Source organism: Lates calcarifer, unplaced genomic scaffold (genome assembly GCF_001640805.2).
Source record: "Lates calcarifer isolate ASB-BC8 unplaced genomic scaffold, TLL_Latcal_v3 _unitig_1272_quiver_1948, whole genome shotgun sequence".
Taxonomy (NCBI): Eukaryota; Metazoa; Chordata; class Actinopteri; family Centropomidae; genus Lates; species Lates calcarifer.
Window position 1 is genome coordinate 1 of NW_026115409.1, and position 16,600 is coordinate 16,600.

Below are 16,600 nucleotides of genomic sequence, written 5' to 3' on the forward strand. Positions count from 1 at the left end.
TTTTGATGATTTTTGACGCCATACATACTATGACATTTTTTGAGCATTATACTATACTATGACATTTTATACGCATATGACGTATGATTTTGGCATTTTTTGACATGACTCATACTATGACATTTTTGATGCCATACTATGACATTTTTTTAGTGATTTTTGACACCATACTATACTATGGACATTTTTTGACACCAAAGTATACTATGACATTTTTTGACATTATACTACACACTATGACATTTTTTGACCATTTTAACGCCATACTACACTATGACATTTTTTGGTGATTTTTCATGCCTTACCATACTGATGACATTTTTTTTGGTGATTTTTGACGCCATACTATGCATACAATGCCGACTAATCAAGTACCCAGTCACCATGAGTCTTGAACAATGTCTGTGATCATGGACGATGTCTCCCTCATCCTCAACAATGTCTCTCCGATCATGGACCAGATCTTTGCGATCGCGGACGATGTCGAAGTGGCGACACCTGGAGGAAATCTAGGAGAAACAAATAAAGGAAAATTATCAATACACTACTACCTATTCCTCATCCAAATCTAGGAGAAACAAATAAAGGAAAATGATCAATACACTACTACCTATTCCTCATCAACAGTTTAACCATGAGATATTTATACAACATTACAGTTAAACCAGAACATTTAACAAAACGTTTTTGCCTTACTACACGATGACATGTTTTGACATTTTCATTTTCCTCCTTTTCTTTGAACTGTTCTTACATGAACTATGTAAATAAACTTCATTCATGGGTTAAGTCTATTTTTTGAAAAATTACAAATCATTCAGACTGAAGATCAGAGACTGAGCATAAACAATTTACCGTAATTTCCGGTCTATTGAGTGCACCTGAATATAAGCCGCACCCACTAAATTTAAAAAGAAAAAAAAAAAAGTACATATACAGGCCGCACTTGTCTATAAGCTGCAGGTGTCTAAATGTTTTTGTGGCATGAAGCTCGTTAGCCCGTAAAAATCTATAAATTAGCCGCATCATTGTTTAAGCTGCAAGGCTCAAAGCATGTGAAAAAAGTAGCAGCTTATAGTCCGGAAATTACGGTAGTGTCAGTGCTCTGTGTTGGACAGTTGATGTAAAGCTGTTTGTGAATTACCTGGAGGCCTCTGTCCTGGTCTCCAAGAACTTCTTCACTGTACAAAGACTCTCTGTAATCGCGGACAATGTCTCTGAGATTATGGACAAAGTCTCTGCGACCATGGGCAATGTCTTTGTGATCGTGGACGATGTCTCTGAGATCATAGACGGTGTCTCTGTGATCATTAACAATGTCTCCTGATCGCGGTCATGCCGTCGAATCGAGGAACCACAGTGTCTCTACCGATTCTTGCGCAGAGCTCTGCGAAGCATGAGACAATGTCTCTGATCATGGACAACGTCTCTCTCATCTTTGACAAGGTCTCTGCGATCGTGGACAATGTCTCTGATCATGGACGATGTCTCCCTCATCTTCAACAATGTCTCTCCGATCATGGGGCATGTCTTTGCAATCGTAGACAATGTCTATGTGATTGTGGACTATGTCATGGACGAATTGGTGACACATGGAGGAAATCTAAGGGAAACATACAAAGGAAAATGATCAATACACTACTACCTATTCCTCATCAACAGTTTAACAATGAAAACAGATAATTATTCAACATTACAGTTGAACCAAACATTTAACAAAACGTTTTTATGCCTTACTACACAATGACATTTTCATTTCCCTCCTTTTCTTTGAACTGTTCTAACATGAACTATGCAAATAAACTTCATTCATGGGTTAAGTCTGTTTTTTGACAAATTACAAATCATTCAGACTGAAGATCAAAGACTGAGCATAAACAATTTACTTTCAGTGCTCTGTGTTGGACAGTTGATGTAAAGCTGTTTGTGAATTACCTGGAGGTCTCTGTCCTGGTCTCAAAGAACTTCTTCATTGTACGAAGACTCTCTGGGATTGCGGACTACGTCTCTGTGATCGCGGACAATGTCTCTGAGATTATGGACAAAGTCTCTACGACCATGGGCAATGTCTTTGTGATCGTGGACGATGTCTCTGAGATCATCGACGGTGTCTCTGTGATCATTAACAATGTCTCCTGATCGCGGTCATGCCGTCGAATCGAGGAACCACAGTGTCTCTACCGATTCTTGCGCAGAGCTCTGCGAAGCATGGGACAATGTCTCTGATCATGGACAACGTCTCTCTCATCTTTGACAAGGTCTCTGCGATCGTGGACAATGTCTCTGATCGTGGACGATGTCTCCCTCATCCTCAACAATGTCTCTCCGATCATGGACCATATCTCTGTGATCGTGGACGATGTCATGGATGAAGTGGTGACACCTGGAGGAAATCTGAGAGAAACATTCAAAGGAAAATGATCAATACACTACTACCTATTCCTCATCAACAGTTTAACCATGAAAACAGATAATTATTCAATATTACAACTGAACCAGAACATTTAACCAAATTTCTTATGCCTCACTATGCAATGACACGTTTTGACATTTTCATTTTATCCTTAAATTCCTCCTTTTCTTTGAACTGTTCTTACATGAACTGTGTAAATATACTTCATTCATGGGTTAAGTCTATTTTTTGACAAGTTATAAATCATTCAGACTGAAGATCAAAGACTGAGCATAAACAATTTAGTGTCAGTGCTCTGTGTTGGGCAGTTGATGTAAAGCTGTTTGTGAATTACCTGGAGGCCTCTGTCCTGGTCTCCAAGAACTTCTTCACTGTACAAAGACTCTCTGTAATCGCGGACAATGTCTCTGAGATTATGGACAAAGTCTCTGCGACCATGGGCAATGTCTTTGTGATCGTGGACGATGTCTCTGAGATCATAGACGGTGTCTCTGTGATCATTAACAATGTCTCCTGATCGCGGTCATGCCGTCGAATCGAGGAACCACAGTGTCTCTACCGATTCTTGCGCAGAGCTCTGCGAAGCATGGGACAATGTCTCTGATCATGGACAACGTCTCTCTCATCTTTGACAAGGTCTCTGCGATCGTGGACAATGTCTCTGATCGTGGACGATGTCTCCCTCATCCTCAACAATGTCTCTCCGATCATGGGGCATGTCTTTGCAATCGTAGACAATGTCTATGTGATTGTGGACTATGTCATGGACGAATTGGTGACACCTGGAGGAAATCTAAGGGAAACATACAAAGGAAAATGATCAATACACTACTACCTATTCCTCATCAACAGTTTAACCATGAAAACAGATAATTATTCAACATTACAGTTGAACCAAACATTTAACAAAACGTTTTTATGCCTTACTACACAATGACATTTTCATTTCCCTCCTTTTCTTTGAACTGTTCTAACATGAACTATGTAAATAAACTTCATTCATGGGTTAAGTCTGTTTTTTGACAAATTACAAATCATTCAGACTGAAGATCAAAGACTGAGCATAAACAATTTACTTTCAGTGCTCTGTGTTGGACAGTTGATGTAAAGCTGTTTGTGAATTACCTGGAGGTCTCTGTCCTGGTCTCAAAGAACTTCTTCATTGTACGAAGACTCTCTGGGATTGCGGACTACGTCTCTGTGATCGCGGACAATGTCTCTGAGATTATGGACAAAGTCTCTACAACCATGGGCAATGTCTTTGTGATCGTGGACGATGTCTCTGAGATCATAGACGGTGTCTCTGTGATCATTAACAATGTCTCCTGATCGCGGTCATGCCGTCGAATCGAGGAACCACAGTGTCTCTACCGATTCTTGCGCAGAGCTCTGCGAAGCATGGGACAATGTCTCTGATCATGGACAACGTCTCTCTCATCTTTGACAAGGTCTCTGCGCTCGTGGACAATGTCTCTGATCGTGGACGATGTCTCCCTCATCCTCAACAATGTCTCTCCGATCATGGACCATATCTCTGTGATCGTGGAGCTCTGCGAAGCATGGGACAATGTCTCTGATCATGGACAACGTCTCTCTCATCTTTGACAAGGTCTCTGCGATCGTGGACAATGTCTCTGATCATGGACGATGTCTCCCTCATCTTCAACAATGTCTCTCCGATCATGGACCATATCTCTGCGATCACGGATGATGTCATGGATGAAGTGGTGACACCTGGAAGAAATCTGAGAGAAACATACAAAAGAAAATGATCAATACACTACTACCTAATCCTCATTAACAGTTTAGCCATGAAATCAGAGATAGCATGTCTAGCAGATACACAAGATTAAGTTTTTTTGATCATGTACACTCATGAACATTAAGATACTTTTCAGTCCCATTTTGACAAATCCTTAACATTAACAATCCAAGACAGAAAATTTAGCATTTGTTGGTTCTGATGTGTTTAATATTGTTTGGAGAGAAGGTGAGGAGAGCTACAGTCAATTTGTCCACAGAGAAAACATTGGTAACTATTCTGATACATACATGTGCTTCAAGACAGAGGCTTGGAAGGTGAGAATTTAATAGTTTACTTGACATATGATAAATAGTAAATACTGTTGATTAAGCAAAAAAAGACATCTGAAAACCTCACCTTGAGCTCTGAGCAATTACAGTACTTTTTTTCTGGTTAATAGACACAATCAGTAAGGTCTTATTATATTCAGTACTTAGTTTTAAAAAATACCAAGGTTTGAGCTGGGATTTATCCAGTGACACTAAACAAAAAACTAAAGCAATTGCTGACATTGATAATTCAGCTCAGCAACACATATTTTTAGAGTTAGGGTTTTGGACACATACCTGTTGGTCTGTATGGTGATGTTGGTGTGTCTGTCTAGGCTGCAGAAGCTGAACAAGTAGACCTGGAAAACACAAGTTCAACACTTGAAACATTGATTAACTAAATAATACAAAATAGGAGTGGAAACGTTTTGCCACTAACACCCATACACTAAAGCCTTGACAATTAAAAATAAAACTTGACTGACCTAAAAGTGAAAAACAATGTAAAAAATCTGAAAGTATAATTTTGATTTTGAAAGCTTAAATTTTTGTGGAATGATTTCTAACTGTAATCTCAGCCCATACATTGTGGAGGGAAACAGAGTCTAAATGTAGTTTTCAAGTCTTTAACACAAAACTGTGCTCAATCAAGCATCAAGTCCTAACAAACATATAGCTTATCACTAGGGGTGGAACGAGATCTTGTACATCAGAGTTTACGTTAACCGGCATATTTTGGCCGGTATCCTGCGTTGTGTGACGGGTAAAATTAGTTGACAACTGAGAGGATATGTGTTACTGTGTTACTTTCAGTGGTGGAAGAAGTGTTCACATTTACTGAAATAATGTACCACACGATAGCTAGCACACTAACATATCGAGGCAGCGGTATTTCAGCAGCTCCTGTGTTCTGCTTAAATGACCGTTCATGTCAATTGAGTCTGGTTGACATTAAAAAAGTGGTGTTTCAGGTGAATAAAAAGACCTTTCTCTGTAGGAATCCTGTCCATAACGTCGTCAGGTAATTGTAATAACAATTTTGAGCCTGTCAGTGACAAAACGAACCACTCTGGCGAACCACTACTGATGTGGACGTTTACATAGTAGCAGCTGTTAACGGTGTCCGGGTTCACTCCTCCTAAGACTTTTGTCTTTATTCATTATTTACACCCAAAAACGCGACCCAGAGTCAAAAATAACGGAGTTATCCCTTTTAACTAGTAAACTTTTTTTACTCAAAAGTTTGGTTTTATCCCCGCTGTTTCATTCACTCAGTGTTGTTGTTGTGTCATGTGGCTCGACTCGCATTTTACACATTTAGCACGACTTCGACATGAACTAGACATCCCTCAGAGTTCAGTCATGCTGACTACATTAAATAAATTCCATTTGTTGGATCATAACGTTTGTGCGTTGTTTAAATGTAGGCTGTGGTATGGCTATTTAAAACATAAACTAAACCGATATTAAACTGTGGCAGTATTTTTCGTCAGGTGAAAAGCTGTTTCGTGAGACGGTATCCAGCTGCATCTAGATGATATTATGGTGTGTTCCAGATGTACTTAGAAGTCGGAATTTCTGAGTTCCTAGTCAACTGGAATGCCTCATGAAGTCGGATTTCCAACCCGGAAAGTCTGAGAAAACCCACCAATCCCGACATATGAATCAAAGATGGCTGCTACTCACATAAACAGCAGTGATAAACACTCTGCTAATTTTAAGTTTAAGTTAAGTTTTTTAAGTTTATAGCAGTTCTGTCTTAAGATGGAAGTAAAGACGCATAATGATGCGATAAGACCACAAAGAGACACAAAATGATCACAACGACCTGATAATCAAACAGGCAACTACACAGTTACCTTGCCCTCATTAGGTGCCCACAACTCATGTCAGGTACACTATAGTCACAGAAACGCAAACACACTTTAACCCATGCAAATAACAACGACGACAAAAAGGAAAAAGGCCGCGGCAGACCAGAAACCATGACCACGCTGGATGCTAATGCTAACGCTGATATCCAGGTGCAAAGCAGACAGATACAGACGCAATGTAATACAAATAGACCACAAATAAATACAAAACGATGACAACGACGTGATAGACCGCTATAAACTGGGTTACAATGATAAGGTTGTAACACAAAGTCACAGAGGTGCCAAATGTTAATAAAGTGACTGTAAATTGTAACAGGTATTTAAACAGACTATAAGGAGCTCCTTGTGTTTTAACCCGTCCCCACTCGCAACTCACGTCAGGGACGCCACGGAAACACAAACACACTCTTACCCACGCAATAAAAACGATTAAAATTGAAATACGGTCAAAAATGTCTGTAAAAGACAAGGCTAATGTTAACGCTCGCTGCTAGCGCTAACGCTAGCCGCTAGCTAGTTTACTCCTTAACCTCACCTTCGCGTCTCAGGTGTATTCGGTGTCCAGCCTCACTCCTGTCCGACAGAAAAGCAGCTCCAAAGCTTGTTTAAGCATCCAGGCTTCTCCGGTAATTACCTATTCTCACAATGTAGCCAAACCGAAGTAATGCTTTCAGCACGGATTATAAACTGTTTTCCAGATTTCCTTTCTCCGCCTCTCTGCTCCTCCCAGAAGCAGAGGCCAATGGCTACAACCAATGACGACACCCGTAGCGACCAATGACAACGCACGTAAGCCAACGGCAGAAAAAAAAAAAGCCAATTGGCCAGCTGATTCTGTTTGGCCTAGCAACCGCATCTGGCTGCTTTTAGAATACATCCGGGCAAGATAAGCGCGGAGACAGAGGTTTTTGGTGCTATGGCGACCATGTATGTAAGATCAGTCACATTAAGGCTGGTCCAGTCACTCAAAAAGAGGTGCATTGACATGGATTTCACCTGACTTAATGGTCAACATGACTGGTGATGACTGCAGTCAAGTTGGATACATTGTAGGCACTTCACTATGTATGTGTGTACTTCTTTATACAGTATATGGAGTGTATGCACACTCACACACAAACACACACACTTAGGCTAATAATTCAACAATAATTTTATCATTTAGTAATAATTGCCACCACTGTAAGATGTCATTAATTTTACAGTAACACAACAACAGCTGCCACTTAACTGTTTTTGACGGGGAAATCTTTGACTTCTGCATATTAAAACTGCAAAACAGAATTAATTCCCTCTCATGGCTGCAGAGGGCGCTGCTGCTCAGCGAAGTTACATTTTGTTACCCTAAGCAAATAGACATTTCCAACAAGGGTGGGAAAATAAGACAATGACAGGATATAAGGAATAAATTGTACACAGTAGTAAAGAGAAAAGAATTTAAGTACATACTGTGTAGAATATATAAAGAGAAAACTCTCAATATAAGAAATAAAACATATAAAAACAGAAATTTGTTATATAAAAAGTCAAGTTTACAATTAAAGGAAGGAGACATGTGACTGCATAGTTCCTGTCCACCACTTGTATTTTGTCTTTACAGTCCACCATCACTCTGCACATGAAACATCCACCACTGTTTAGTTCTGTATTTGTCCAAAGGATGGCAGTGTAACCTAAAGTAAGGGCAGTGCACCTTAATAGTCTCCTCTCCTCTCTGTTTGGGGCCCCGAGCTTTCATCTGTTGGCTTCAGTTTATTCCATCACACTATACTGCAGCTGATCTAATAGCATGTACATTTTGTTGTCACCTAAAGGGAATTTCTTGTCATGCTCCAAATTGATGTACCTGTTTGTAGCCTTGGACAGTATTTGTGCTGCACACAGTCACGAGGTGTGAGGGAGCAGCATGCAGCTCACACAGTTTTACTGATAAAGCACAGTAAGGCACATTTAAACAGTAGGTTATGGATTTATATTTGGAACGTGTGTTTTATGTTGAGCTTAATTTGATTATCACCAAGGGAATGTTGAACCCTTTGATCCTTGAACACCCTGAGGTCAGTGTCTGCACAATACAGTTTCATTTTCATCCTCGGTTCAATATGGAAACAAGCATGTTGTTGTTTATTGGGTTATTTAGCATCTTTAGTATCATAATACCCTCTGATTTCCCAGAGGATGTTCCCCAGCACACCTCGGCCACCTTCCAAACCCTGACCCCTGACATCATCTCACGGCTTTTGATATGAGGAGATAGACGTGTCTCTTAAGGAGAGGATATAATCTCCATAAAGACTGGTGTCCTTCACCCCATCTGATCCTCCTCCTGCACTGCACCCACCTTATCTTCAGGTCCATGATGGTATCAAAGCAATTTGAGTTCACTTAAATAAGACAGGGAAACAATCAGGGCCTTAATTTAAGTGATGTTGTTGGGGGTTTAATTGAATCAGGACAGAGTCAGAGAAATTCCTTCCTGATATTGATCAGGGACGCGTGTCACTATTGATTTTCTCTGACATTTCCTGACTCCAACTCGTGTGCTGGGCACCATTCATGAGGTTTCCTTTGTATTTATGAGCCCTTTCTTTCAAATCCCACTATCAGCTACTGTGCACCAGCAGTAGCTAATGCCAGAGTGCCCAACACATTGAGTCTTGTTTCTGGGACGCAGTCTAAACCAGACTTGAGCGTGCCCTCATTATGAAGGTTTGCAACCCCCCAAGAGTGCCCGACCTGACCCCAAAAATTGCTCAATTGACTTTTTCCATCCGCCGTTATGTGTGGTGATGGGGAACCATGACATTTACATTCGCACCACTCCAATATGATCCCTTGCTTGGCGCAAGTTTTCGACACAGACTATAGCTCAAAACAGGTCACAGGATCAAAAGTGTCTCTTGCCTGAAGGAGCCACTGAGTCGATCCTTTCCATTTCTGCACCAAATGGTGTTTTCTCCCCCCCCCCCCACCCTCACTCCTCTCGTTTTATATCTCTCTCTCTCTCTCTCACCAGTAACTTGCTGGAACACATTTAGATCCTGAGTAGAACTCCTCAGTGCCCACTCATCACTCTGCGTGGTGTTTGAAGATTACTACGCTCAGAGACATCCTCGCTGGGCATCCAGGCAGCTTAGAGGCCAAAATCCATAATCCCTTACCCTTCATGGGAATTCTCCATGCACTTCAACATGCTGAAATACAGCCCCGCTGCAGCAGCCACTCATGGTCGAGGAACTACTGCAGCCGGAGGCCGAGATAGATGGATGACATGTCTCAATGAATGTGGGAGAAGTGGAGGAAGTTAGATTTAAAAATAAGTTATATACTGCAGATAGCTTCTCCCAGAAATCTAATCTAAAGGGATGTTTCTTGCAAGTTATTTTTATTTCTAATGTATGCACACTACCTCAGTCGGTCCACATGCACTAGTAACTGTTTTATGTATACCATAACAGCCCAGAAGACATTATTTACTGAAAATATGGGTACTTTGGTGGGACTCAGCAGCTGCACAGCCTTTCCACAAGTCGTCTCAATAAAGAATTTCCTCTGAGGCTTTAGTGCCTTATTAAAAAGCATAAATAAGTGTAGTTCCTTGATTTAGTAATCTGCATGAACAAGTAATGTGTAAAGTTCAGCTGTTGTAGCTGAAGGACCGGTGGGGTTTAATTTTTCCTCCTCTAGGCTACACTCTAATGCTTTGTTAGTCTGCTGTGCTAAAACCCGTGTAATAGCTTGGGGAGTTTGTCTTGCAGCAAACAAGAATAATAAAAATAATCTCATATTCACGTTTGGTATTTTCTCATTATGAAAGTGTTTCTTGACCATTCCCATTTTCTTTTCTTCGTGAAAATGCACAAAAACACGAGTGCGACAAAGAGAAAAGGTCAGAGAAGGTTTTAGTCTAACATCAGGTAGCACCATCACATATGTTGGACCAGTGGTTTCTAACTCTGCACCATCTGTGCACACATTTTTGATTTGATTAGCACCAAGTCCAAGTGGTTAACAGGGATTTTTTCAAATAATTTTGGTCAACTTTTCCAAGGCAATTTGCAAGGACATCCCCGTTCCTCAGACTACATAGGTTTTGTCTATAACATGTTGAGCTCTAAGTTGGACAAAATGTCAGCATGAATGCCCTTGGTCAGTGAGGAGCTGGACCGTTACCCAGCACTACCGGCCTAACCTGTATCAGAGCGTTGCAGCTCTCTCTCCCTGCTGTTTGGCATGCTCCGTGGCACCGAGTGCTGAGGGCAGAGCGTGTCACCGTGCTGGCACCGGCCTGAACTCGTTCAAGGTTACTCTTTGATTTAATGGTGATGCATTTTTTAAAACGGCATCATCCCTCTCTCTCTTGCCACCGCGCCTAGTCCATCTCTGTCACAAACACTGGCTGTGCGTCTCACCTTTAGCAGTGGAAGCACCAGGAGAGGTTGTTTAAGATATAAATCAATGGCAAACGAAGCCCCAGCTCCTGTGCAAGCCGGCCCTGATTGTTTTACCTGCCGGCTTGTTTTAAAGGCAGGACGGCGAAGGAAAACTGTACTATATATTTAGACTATGACACAAGAAAATGGTCTACTCATCATGCAGGCAGCTCTTTGTATGGGCCCCAACAATTAACACTGACTCCAGCACCTTGATGTTTTGATACATAACCAAGTGCAGTGGTAAAATGTGATACCTTAGTGGTTTTCTCTGCCTGTCTGAAGATGTAAATGATGGAGAGGAGTATCAGTCTGTTCTTTATTGTGCCTTTGTCTGGTATAAATAGCATCACCTAGCTCTATACTTAGTGATGTTTTTGACAAGGTGAAATTTGGTAATCATCACCCCTCCCTGCTGTTGTTTCAGTAAATATACACTGACAGCATTGTGTATCATAAAAATAGATCATCAACCAGTTGCTTCTTTTCTCTCAGGTGCAGCTGCTTGTGAACGAGCCTAATTGTCGGGGGTTAGCGTCAGTGCGCGAGTGCGCGCACACACACACACACACAGATATACTGTATTCAGCTGATACACATTTACCTTATTTTTTTCTTTTCCTTAACTGAAATTAAATCTGAGCTATTCAGACATGAGAACATCAGCATTTGTGTTGTGTAGCAGCCTGTTATGGATGAAGATGAGGATTTCTGATAGCAGTAAATCAGAGGATAGAAAAAGGCCATATTCATGAGCCATGTAATCCTCTTATATCTCATGTCATTCAGGAAAAAAACATCTTGGCCATCAAATACTTCTGAGTCTGGTTTGATAAAGCTACCTCTTATGAGAAGTGGGAAACTGCATATGAGAAACCTGATGAGCAGAAATTAGTTTAACAAACACAACTTAGTGCTAAGACGCTCTAGTCGATGTTGAGGTACTTACTTACTGCTGAGATGTTTCTTTGGAAGCCATTTGGTCTGCATGACTAATTTTTGTAAATGAATTTGTAAGATTTTAATCATCATAGTGGTGTTGCACTGTGTCTCTTAGAAACATCTACTTTGTTCTCTAATTTCTACTTTATGTCTGATAACTGATAAAATCACATTTTTAACTTTTCAAATGATCATTGTCATGAAACATAAAGTATAAATCCTGGAAGAAATTCAACTTGCTAGTTGCTCTTTAAAACATTTTAACTGTTAGATAAATTAAGAGTGGACAGCTCCAAGCTGTCCTTATAATCTGACTGATACAGGACCAGAACTAATTATTATTTTTGTTAGCAATGAATCTCTTAATTTGTTTTAATTATTATTTGCCTCATTATTTAGTCATTAAAAGGCCAGATAATATTGAAAAATGCCCATCACAGTTTTCCTTAGCCCCTGGTGACACATTCAGATTGTTTCGTCCAACAGAACAGGCTTTTCCTCAGGTCTCGTCCCTTGGAGGCAAATTTGTACTACTACCATTATCAACTATACACTGAAGACTTGAGTTTTGAGTTATCATTATAAATTGAATATCTTTGCTTTCTGGACTGTTGGACAGACAAACCCAGCTGAGTCTGAGAACATGCAATGGACATTTTTCATTATTATTTAATGTCTTACAGACTAAATGATTAAGAGATTAAGTAATCAACAGATGAATTGTAAATATAGTCAGTATCAGTATTCTTGACGATTAATATTCTATTAATCGACTAATAGATGAATAGACTTTTTGTGTCTGCACTACAGCACTACATTGAAATATTGACAAAACTATAATTAAAATCAATTGAAGCAAATTACAATTGACTCAGTGACCAGGTCAGTGTAGCAGAGACTGAATACTGGGTTAACTTAACCCAGTACCACTGGGTTGCTTGCTGTGACCCAGTGTTAGTGTTAATGTTTTATATTACTTTTGGGTTATTTACCCAAAACTAGAATGTGGTTATTCTGACTCAGACAAAACTATTTTAATTTTTACCTCCAAATTGTCACAAATGTTTTGTTATTTGTAGAAGAGGTGGCGTAAAATATGACAGTTCACAATCATAACACCTTATTTAAAAACTAACACTAACTCTTCTCTACTCACAGGTCTCGGATAAAGTTAAGCTATTATTGTGTCTGTGCTATAGTGACCCAGTCTCTGTATCTCTAACTGTTGCTCTTACTGTTTCTTGTAATGATGGGATTCTGTAACATCAGTAATCCGAGTATTTAAGATTCATTTCAATAAATCTGTTACATTCATTGTAATTTTATAAGAGCATAAGTCTTGATACTCCACATGCATGAGTGTGAAAATCCTCACAGTGGAAAAAAAAGGGTTAGCAGGCTGAGAAAATGTGAGAACAGCTCCTGTCTTCATATAATGTGGTAAAGGGTGGAGACTTGGAGACATGTGGTGTTGAAAGCAGCCGAGACATCCAGCTGACAGATATTTGAAAGCGGCCTAATTTCTCTCAGATTCATGATGAGCTGAGTAGCATTAGATCATAGATGTGCGAGCAGCAAAATGAGAGAATTACACAGTCACTGCTGTCAGCCATTATCCAGTGTGGTAAGAACTGACAGCGCTATGATGCTAACATCCATTAGAACAATTAGCTGTGGCACACAGGTGCCTGCATTTCAGTCTTTCATAGACCTTTTATTAAAAGGCTGGAAATATTCTTAATTTCCACAGCCTTACAAAGAAAATTCTGTATACCAAATGTAATATAAGCAGCGGACAGAATTAAATAGAGCGTAAACTTAATTTCATGTTGCCACAATTCATTCGATTCATATGGGCTTAATAGTATTGTTCATTTCCCTGCATATTTAGGGGTGAAGTGTTCGTACCTGGTTATGTCTAGGGGGCATTAAGTCTGACTAATGAAATGACTCTATCCTCTGTGGGCGTTTTAATCTATTCACTGGAAAGTAATTGACAAGCCCACAGTATGTGCATTAGGATAGCTCCAGCACCAAAGGACAGCTGTCACTAAAGCAATTAAAATGACAAAGGTTAATTAATTCTCTCCAGTTTTTTACCTGATATGAGACATTCACAATGAGTGAGTTTTCATTTCCGGAGGAGTAATAGTGTTTTGAGGACAGTAATTTATTTGTGATTTTAAAAAAAGGAAGAAAAAAAAAAAAACACACACACAAAAAAAAAAACAAAAAACAAAAAAAACCACCAGCCATTGTCTGATAGAGCCTTTAATATGTCAATACCTCGCACAAAACTGTGCCTCAGGACAGCTTCAGCCCCATTTGAAATGAATTCTGCAGCAGGACATGATCTGAAATGACAATTGGTTGTTGTTTTTAAAGTGAGATACCTATTATTTCTTCTGTAGCTGTGCAAACAAAATGTGATTTGTTTATAAATGAGGCATGTGAGGATGTTTTACACTTAAACATCTCGTTTGAACAAACGTTTGTGAGTGGAAAAACGAAGCTCTACATTTTCCCCTGCGGTTGGGGGTCAAGCGGAAGAAAACCAAGACGCAAATAATTACTATGCCAACCACCTCTGACACCACGAGAGCAGAACCCAAGAACTTTCTAATCCACCTAAATGTCAAAGCAACGTTCACAGCCCTCCCTCCGTGTGAATCTCCACAGGCTGCCAAAAGGCCAGTGGTTAGTCATCTGTTTACTCCTGCAGCTGCTGGGTGTCATTGGGACTCTGAAGGAGAAATCCCATGATTCTCTCTGCCATTTCTGACAGCTCCCGCCCAGACCACATTAATCAGGGATTGTGGGCGAGCTAGGGGATAGACGGCAGGCATGGATGGCTCCGGCCCAGGACAACTGAACCGAGGGAGAAGATCTGGGCCCAAAGATAACTTAGACGTCCAAACACTGCCGGGTTGTAATGCTGTGGGTTTCATTCATACACTGAGAGCTCGTTAAATGGACGGTTCTCAAAGGAGACGGCTAGTTTGTCTTGTTGCCGGGTAGAATGGTGCTTTGAAATTACCATAATTTAAGAAATGTTGGCTTTCAAGAGGAATTAAACGAACCCAACCTCTCCCTGTTGTGGAAATTATTCTCCAAGAAAGACATTTGCTGAATTGAGGTTATTAGATATTTGAGACTGATTTGAATTTCACTTCTGAAAAGCTGCGTTTCCTACTTTTTAATTATATTACTCTACCTGCTACATCCCTGCCATTTAATAATTTCATGGAGTTCTGCTGAAGGTACAATCAGTGATCTGAAAGTTAACAAAAGATTAGCTGCACAGCACAAAACGTCCCAAAAAATATTAACACTGAGGTCTTTAAAAATAGGGATTATAAAACTGAAGTTAGTAATATCTGCAGATGCTGAAGATTGTTTTAAATCAGGATAACTATTAGATGTGACATAAAATCCATAAACTAAATAGACAAACCATAGTACTGATGAGTCGTGTTTCTGGCCACTTAGCGAATGTAAGACATTCACTCTCCTCTGGTCTGTTAAATGAAAATATCTGGCTCATCAGCTGCTGAAGTCAGTCCAGACTACATGAATTCAGCCTGATTGTGACACAGTGTTGTCGTGACAATTTTCAGCATCTGGCCAGAATATGAATGCCAGGAAAGACAAACGGGCCTTGTAAGTGTGACATAATCAAAGACCAGTGATGTGGTGTCTGGGACACCCCGAAAACACCCATCAAAAAGTCTAGCATGTCAGAATTGGTTTTAATTTGCCTGGCTAGTGTGACATCTCCTATGATGTGATCCTTCATACTGACCAATAGGATGACAGAACAAGGACAGGAACCGTGATTGGTTCAGGTCAAAGATGTGGGTTGAATTTATGACCCCATGATTACCTACTCTGACCCTCGTGAAAAACAAAAAAAATGTGTAGTCTGATTGCAGCATTAATGCTTCATTATGTTCACCTACTAGTTCCATCTGTGGCTGTTTTAAAACAACGATGATCTCATCAAAACACTGAGCTAAAAGATGCTTAAACACAAAAGCTGAGGGAACTGCAGAGTCGGGCAATAATTCTCTTTGTTTGTCACTTCTGTTAAAATATTGATTAGTGCAGCTTTAAGTTGTGGATACATGTGGTATTATCTATTATTATTTTGGCCTTTAACAGGAGACAACACTGCTCTACCTTCAGACGACATCAATCAAGGAACAGATCCATCTCTCAGCAGCGCTCACACCAAACACTTTTGTGCCAAACTGTTTACACTTGTAAGATTATGTGCATAATGAGGCTGCATTGTCTCGGCAAAGTGCTGCTTTAATTCTTTGAAGCTGAACAAACTGTCCCTGGCACATTTGGGCAGGGTAGGAGAGATATCAAAGACACTTTATTGAGATGAAAGAACTGGCCCAAACAGCAATCTGAGACATTAGTCATTCCTTCTTCTCGGTGACAGAAACATGCTCTCAATTTACGAGTCAGGTGCTTCCAGTGATTTCTGCCAGCCTTGTTCCTCCACATCATAAATTCCTCTTTATGCTCACTCATCCCACAGGCAGACCCCTATTCTTTGGCCCGCCTTGTCAGAAAATACACCCCATGTTGGCATATTGGATGTCGTCCAGGTTGCCATTAGCAGTTACTGCGTTGCGTATACCATGGCGTACACTATGAAAAAGCACTGAATTTAAATAGACAGCCGTGATTGCACCCCTAGGTGCACATTTGTACTTTTTTACAGGTTTTCTATCGGCACTTTAATTCATTCTTTCTATGGTGTTGACTCTGCAGAGCTCCCACTTACACTGTGTTCATTTCCTCTAAATGCTTCACATGGAGCCACTGGCTCCCAATTTATGTAATGAAGG

General features: G+C 40.2%; 2 long non-coding RNA genes across 2 annotated transcripts; both read right to left on the minus strand.

The window, feature by feature from the left end:
* Positions 1-1,941: 1,941 nt before the first annotated feature.
* LOC127139330 (uncharacterized) lies at positions 1,942-3,858 on the minus strand. Its single transcript, XR_007809510.1, has 3 exons — positions 3,539-3,858; positions 2,748-3,206; positions 1,942-2,394 (listed from the first exon to the last, which is right to left on the minus strand). It is a non-coding gene; the product is annotated as an uncharacterized LOC127139330 (long non-coding RNA).
* A 116-nt stretch (positions 3,859-3,974) lies between these two features.
* LOC108887753 (uncharacterized) lies at positions 3,975-7,092 on the minus strand. Its single transcript, XR_001961687.2, has 3 exons — positions 6,899-7,092; positions 4,784-4,845; positions 3,975-4,158 (listed from the first exon to the last, which is right to left on the minus strand). It is a non-coding gene; the product is annotated as an uncharacterized LOC108887753 (long non-coding RNA).
* Between the last annotated feature and the right edge of the window lie 9,508 nt (positions 7,093-16,600).